Below are 7,485 nucleotides of genomic sequence, written 5' to 3' on the forward strand. Positions count from 1 at the left end.
TCAGTTTTTTTTTCAATACTAGAGACTGAACCCCAAGGACACTCTACCAGTAAGCTATATCCCCCAGCCCTTTTTTCTTTGTTTGTTTTGAGACAGGGTCTCACTTAATTGCCAAGACTGGCCTCAAACTTGTGATCTTCCTGCCTCAGCCACCCAAGTAACTAGGATTACAGGGGTGCACCACCAAACCCATTTTAACCACAATGTTTTTTAAACTTTCAGGACAAATTTTTGCATCAACATAGAAAATAAGATCATAAGGAACCTCCTCTCCTCCCAAGGTAGTTCTGCTACCAAACACAGAACACTTAATTCTCTTATCTATAGTCTAATGCAGCCTCCCCCCGACACACACCAACAGTTTCCTTGTTAACTCAGAAATTCTGCAGATTTATTTAGCAGCAGAAAGTGCTTGACTAAAAGGACTCACACATGTATTTTCCAGTGTAAAGAGAGAGCCTCCGTTTCCCAGGGTTAAATGCAGCTACCCAATGAGTGAATGTTTAAACCACCCAACTTGCAGGTTTATCTATTTTCCCATGGAGAACGGGAAGCATTTCTTTTGGACCCACAGATGACATAGAGTTCTCAAAATAACTGTCTCAGTAGTTCACTGTGTCACACTATAAAATGGTGTATCCCATGGAGAGAGCCTCCCACCTGGCAAGAATGGATGGTGGCATCCTGTGGGGACCCTGTGTGGTGCTTCAGGAGCTCTGATGCAGTTTTTCTAGCTCAACTAAACTTGAGTAAAGGTTAGAAAACTGATTTTAAACACAATCTACCCTAAACCAAACAAACCTCAACTTTGGTGGAACAAAAGCCACTCAGCAAAGAAATAAAGCCATAAAGCAACAGTCTTGTAAACAAAGACCAAAGCTACTAGCCAAAGGTCAGGTTCCACACAGTAAATGCAGAAGTGCCTGGCTTCTCAATCTTTTTTTTTTTTTTTTTGTCTTTTTGAGATAGGGTCTCACTATGCAGTTCAGGCTGGTCTTAAACTCACTTTGTAGCCCTGCCTGGTCTAGAACTTGCAAGGATCCTCCTGCCTCAGCCTCCCAAGCGCTGGGATTACAGGCACGCGCCACCACGCCCAGTTTGGTTTCTCAATCTTGCACAAGTGGGAGGAAGGCAGTCTTTGCCACTGAAGGAAGAACACTCTGTAATGAAGGTGACACCCCCTGGAGCCAGCTCTTTTTCCCTGACTGACACCCGCTACACCAGCAGGGCCATCTCGGACTCATTAAATGCAATCCTGATAAAGAAAACAGACCCTCAGGCTAAGCGGGATCTTAGCAGTCCTCAAGGCCACCAACCCTCCTAAAGAGAGAGACAAAGTCAAGGGCAGGAGTCAGGATACTTGCCTTACTTGCACATCAAAGAAGAAAGAATAACAGAAGCACTCAGTAAACCTCCCAGGGGTCTGTGGAGCAGGGAGGTTAATCCACTACCTCGTTGAAAGATGAGAGCCCAGCCCCGCATGGTGGCAGAGGCACTTGGAAGGCTGAGGCAGAATTATTGCAAGTTTGAGGCCAACCTGCGCTACATGGTGAGTTCAAGGCCAGCCTGAACTGCATAGTGAGACCTTGTCTCAAAAAATCAAAAAAATCAAAAAAGAATAAGAAAAATGAATGAATGAATGACGTCTTCTACAATGAAGAAAACCATGCAGAGAATATTGATCCTGTACAAAAGCCACAAAGTTCAGATACTGCTATGCTTTAAACGGAGAAGAGTAAATGTTTTAAAAACAACAACAAGGGAGGAGTATGGAGAAGGAGGGAAAGGAGACAGACAGAAGTGAGGGGTGGAGGAGGCGCAGCAGTGTTCTGTATGTTCCAAGTCATCCGCGGTGCAGGAGAAAGCAGTACCCAGCTGAGGGAGCAGCCTGGGTCCCTTGTGGCTGGGACTGAGCCCATCTTCTGCAGCGTAGGAGGTCACTGGGCTCCCTGGTTGTCCCGGCCACTGGTCAGCACTCCAGATCAATAGCATAAATTTGAGGGCTTAGAACTTTGCCCCTACTCTGGGAATTTTTTTCTGTTCCATGCCTGGTGAAAATGGGCACCAATGTTTGCTAAGCAAATATTAACATGTAGCGTGACTGCTGTTTCCTCCACAGCGTAGGAGAAAGGCAATGTCTGGGTGAGAGGTACTTGCTGAGCACTGGAAACCACACAACGATGTCAGTAATGAGTACTTTTCACCAAGCCCTGTGCTCCCTCCTTTACCCAAAGTATCCAACTCATTTGGAACTCATCACATCCACCTTGATGTAGGCCTCTTATTAAGCCACTTACAGACCAGGAAATTGAGGCTATAGAGATTAGGTAACTTGCCCTAGGTTATACAGCTGGGAAGCGGTAGAGCGTGGAACACAATGTGGATTAAAGGATACTAGGCTAGCTGCCTCTGGACTGCTCAGGGAAATTAGTTATCCAACACAGTTCCACTGTGGATGGTTTTGGTGTCGGTTTATTTAAAAGTGTAATGCATTCAGAAGTATGCATTCAGAAAAGCCCTAATTCTGTTCTGAAATAATCTGATGGGGGCTTAGGATATAGCTCAGCCACACAGCATCTGCCTGGCAAGCGCAAGGTCCTGAGTTCAATTCCTCACACCCACACACACACACACACACACACACACACAAGAAATAATCTAATGATAACAAGTTCTTTTTCTAGGAATAAAAATGAGAGTGCTGGGAATATAGTTTAGTAGTAAAGGGCTTGCCTAGCATATGCAAGGCCCTGGTTTGAATCCCTAGGACCATAAAAAAGAAAGAGTGAGACAGAGATAGTGCAAGAGAAACATGTGCATTTACATACATACACACACACACACACACGCATACACAGTACTTTTTTTCTAGATACATTACTCCTCCATAAAACTAGATCTTCAGTGACACAAGACCTCAAAAGGTCTTAGATCAGGTATTACTTTTAACTAGGCACGAGGATGGAGATCCAGGATTAACTTGGTTAACAAAATAAAGAACATCAGCTACCTTTTTTTTTGTGTTATTCAGACTCCCCTGGCAAAAAGTTAATTTGTATTTAATAAGTAAATAAGACCTACTGACATAAATGCAATTAATCTGCTAGAATGATGCCCCCAAAACAGGCTTAAAAACTCACTATAACTGAAGACACCACAAAGAAAAACTTTCCAGGAGACTAATCTAAAAGCAGATGCTAAAACTTAGTACTTAAGGATCTTTAAAGTTTCTTTTTAGGACATGAATTGACCCAATAAAACATGTCGTGGCCCTGAAAAAGCGAGCTCTTCTGTATCTGTAAGTCCAGAGCCCTCTTTTATAATGACTAAAAAACCAAAGAGTATCAGCAACAGTAAATTAATCTTCTATAAGGATCACCTGCATTCCACGAATATTACTTATGACAAACTAAAACAGAATTTAAAAAGTAAGGCAGTAAACTATTTAAAATATGCCAATGTACCCACTTAGCTAGCAAATGTGACGCCCTGGGTCCGACTGCCCATATCTATCTATCTACCTACCTATAGATATAGATAGGTAGATAGACACATGTATACACTACAAATACCTGGGTATGATGCTTTTTTTTTTTTAAAGCAGAATCAGTCTAACAAAGAAAATACAAAAGTAACATCCAAACACTTATTATATATTACGGACTTTCACACAGTTTTTCATTTCATCTTCTCAACACCCCAAAGAAGCTGATAAAAACTTTTCCCCCTCAACAGATAAGCAAACAGTTTAGAAAATTTAAATCTCTCTAAGGTTATTCAAAGAACTGAAACCTGTGGGAATCTACAGCCACTTGTTTTCCATTACTCTTTGCTTTAAAAGCAAGAGAAAGAGGTAGAAAGAATGGATGGAAGGAAGGGCAGACAGAAAAAAGGGTAGAAACATTCCACAGGAGCTTTGGTATTACACTTAGCACTAAGATCTGAAATCCTAAAAGCCAGGCTAAACATGAAACCAGTACTTATGGGAACACTTGTTATTAGACCATTTGCTTTACCAAATCATTATTTTAAGGCCTCGATTTAAAAAAAAGAAAGAAACTAGTTCTAGCACTAGCAAGTAATAACAAGTCAACACAGCCACATATTGTCCTTAACATAAAACTTAGAAAAGCTCAGATTGCCAGCACTGAGCTTACGCAGGTGGCATCTGTATTTGCTAGTATTAAGTGAGCCACAGGAGTCGTTTGCCCCTTAGTAACAAAGAACCACTAATAATTATCAAAGCATAGCCACTAGAAAATGATATATGCACGCAGAGGTTAAAGTTTCTTACCAAAATTAGAACAAGAAAATCTTCACTACATAATGAAAATCATTCGAAGGCTACAGAGGAGTAATTGCAGGCGAGCATGACTTCTTTCCAGAAATTAATCAGCTAATAACCATTCATCACATTTTGCGCAGCATAGTATATGCATTTATAATAGGGCTAATAAGATATTCAACAATAGTCCCAGATTTAACGAATGCCATTTTAGGCCTAACACAAAAGTCCTCCCCAGACCATGAAAATTAGCGCTACTTCACTTTTTGTGTGGTTTCCCCTATTTCTGTGCGTTCTCTACTATCAGCGGAGACTTTGGGACACTCCGTTGGTAGCCTTCGTTCCTAAAAGCAGTTCACCTCGTCAGCATGTACGGTGCGCGGGGTGGTCTACAAGCGTTGTCTGGTTTAATTCTCCAGGAGTGGGGGACAGCATTTTGAAGGCAAAACAACCAGGAAGGTGCGAGCCAAACTTTTCTCACGCCAGCAGGGCGGGCAGTTTCCGGAGGCGGAACCCCGGGCGTCCGGAGTTACCCTAGATGGGCTGAGACCGCCGGAGGCGGTGCGCGCAGGCCCCGGGCATCAGGCCGGGTGGAGGGGACGCGCGGGGCGGAAAGGTGGCGCCGGTCCCCTCTACTTTCACGCGTCAACCTCACCGGCCCGGGCTCGCAACTGCGCTGCGGTCCTCCGCACTGTACAGCAGCCCCCGGCTCCGCGCTGCGAGCCTCCGGGGCGAGGACGACGCGCACACACCTGGCTCGGAGAAGCTGGCCCTGCGCTTCGCGGCTTTTCTTTCACTTTGGGAGAGGGGACAGCGTGGAAGAAGTGGGCAGTGAAAGCACTGCCATCCCACGCTACACCCCCTCCCCCAAAGCTGCCCCTCCACGTACACGCTGGGAGGAGATAGTGCCGCCATCGAATTGGGGCCATTGGGGCGAGAAGAGTAGCTGACTGGCGCGACCCTACTGTCCCCTCCCCCCATCACTGCCCCGCACCGTCTGAGCGGCAGAGGGTGGATGGGAGGGGGTACCTGGCCTTGACCTGGAGGGGTGGAGACGTCGATCTCACCCCCTCCACCGCACCCCGCAGGTGCGGCCAGGCCAGGTACACTTGGCCCTGGGGTCATTTTCGGAACCGGCATCAGTCCCCAGAGCTGGCCCCAACTGGACCGAGCTGTGGGGGACTTCCAGAGGGCGCGGTGGCTCGGCCAGACGGCGAGAGGCACCCTCCAAGGGCGCCCCAAGCACTGGCTGAACCTTCGGAGCGTAACTCTGGACAAGTCTGTCACAAACCAGCGAAAAACCCCGACACCTTCCGCGAGCTCCCGCCTCCCGACTGTGAAAAGCCCTGCATGCCTGGCCAGCGGTGCCTCTCGGTGCCCGAGGGTGCGGCGACTCCCGGCCTCCCACCCAAATCCCACCGGTGACGACTTGGGGGACCCAGGGCGTGGACAGCGGCTGCCTCCCATCCCGGGTCCCTGTCGTCCGCTGGCCCGCGGAACCTCGGAAGTGCGGGCGCCGCGCCCCTCTTACCTAGCGCTCGCAGGGCCCCGGCTGGGGCACCCCCCGGCGCGCCCCTCCGAGCCTGGCCAGGCACCTGCCCGCCGCCGCCCGGCCCGGCCCTGCCCGCGCTAGCGCTTCATGGCTTGCGCGGCTGGAGAGGGCCCGGCTGCGACTCTGTGGCTCTCGGCTCGCCAATGGTTCCCCGCCTTCCTTCGCCCCGCTTCGGAGCGCCCTTCCTCTGCGGCCGCCCTTTTCTCAGCTCTGCCGGACCGGCCAAACGGGTTTCTGCACTCGGGGAGGAGTCTCTGGTCTTCGTCCCGCAGCCGCAGCCCCGCGCGGCTGGGGCTGAGGCTGGAGCTGGGGTTCGGGGCGGGTCCGGTTTTCTGCCCTCCCCCTGTCCCTCCCGGGTCGGAGAGAGGCGGGATGGCGAACCCCTGTGTTGGCCGATGCGGCCCAAGTCTAGTCCAGCGCTCTCCGGGCAGCGGGTGGGCACCCCGTTGGTGCCCCACGACGCCTTCCCGATTGGTCCAGCCTGGGATCCGGGTTCCCGGGCACTCCAGCTCTCCCGAAGTGCTGCTGCCACCCTGCCCCACCAGCCCCGTGTCACTTTCCCGCCCTCTGCCGGCTTGGCCACAGTCCGGGGTCGGTGACCGCGCCAGCCCGGAAAGCTGGCGTGGCCGCGGCTCGCCGGGGACCTGTGCTCCCTCTGTAAGGGGAGCTGTGCGCTGTCCGTGCCAGGTCACGTTTCGGGACCAGTCACCACAGGTTAGCTGTGCAGAGAGTGAGAGTAGAGACCGCGCCAAAAAAACAGAGAAACTTACCCTGTAATTGCAGCAAGCAGGCTTTTCACTGAGACCAAAGTTGCTCGTGTTTAGAGGGTTGGGGCCAAAAGGAGTGAAGATGCTGCACGTGAATCCCGCGGTGTAGGTGGACATTTTGGCCCCCGCACTGGTGTCTGGAGTGTAACCTGTGAGTACACTCCTTACAGGCTAGCTCTCCATTCCTAAGACTCTTAGTGCTCACCTACCAAGTACAAACTGCCGGCGTTAGAATGGGAGAAAGTCAAGATTTAAGAGTTGACAGAGTAGTGTTCCAGTGGAAGAGCCCCTGTCTGGCACATTCAGTGGGGGGGTGGGGCCGGGGGGGGGGTCGACTTCTAGGTTAACTGCAGGTCAGAGAGGCTGATCCATTGCTTTGAAAGTTCAGACTCCCAACTAGGGTCACAGGAAGCCTTCATAGAGGCAGTGGGACTGGTTCTCAAAGACCACAATTTTAGGTAGCTACCTAGAGAGGGTTACTCAAAGGATGGTCCACTGATTGATCTTGTATGTAAAAGCCCCACTGATATTGTTAAACCCAAGGCTGCCCTGGGGTCCCTTTTCATCAGTCACCCTTGATCTTTGATTAGGTAGTGCCGCTCCATCATTTCATCTCTGTGGGCCTGTTTCCTCATCTGTAAAATGAAGTCAGACTAGGTGATCTCAAGAAGTTCCTTCTAGCACTTACTTTCCAAACCGAACAACAAAGCAAAGGGACAAAGGCAAGAGAGTAGAGGACCTGTATAGTGACAGGGGGTGGTGGTCTGCTGCAGTGTGGTGGTGCTGTATGAGGCTAGTGGGGGGACCTGGGCCCCAGACCCCTCGGACACAAGGCTAAGGAGTTTGAGCTTGTTTCAGCTTACAGGTGACCCACTGTTTGA

General features: G+C 49.7%; 1 protein-coding gene across 1 annotated transcript in view; it reads right to left on the bottom strand.

Moving 5' to 3' along the window:
- The window catches only part of Atp8b1 (ATPase, aminophospholipid transporter, class I, type 8B, member 1), a 118,388-nt gene extending 112,487 nt beyond the window's left edge, over positions 1 to 5,901 (bottom strand). Inside the window, exon 1 of the mRNA XM_005372979.2 lies at positions 5,817 to 5,901. The gene's annotated coding sequence lies outside the window, so the exon portion shown is untranslated. The remainder of the gene's footprint in view (positions 1 to 5,816) is intronic.
- Between the last annotated feature and the right edge of the window lie 1,584 nt (positions 5,902 to 7,485).

This window comes from Chinchilla lanigera, unplaced genomic scaffold (assembly GCF_000276665.1).
Source record: "Chinchilla lanigera isolate Chin_1 unplaced genomic scaffold, ChiLan1.0 scaffold00001, whole genome shotgun sequence".
NCBI classification, from domain to species: Eukaryota; Metazoa; Chordata; class Mammalia; order Rodentia; family Chinchillidae; genus Chinchilla; species Chinchilla lanigera.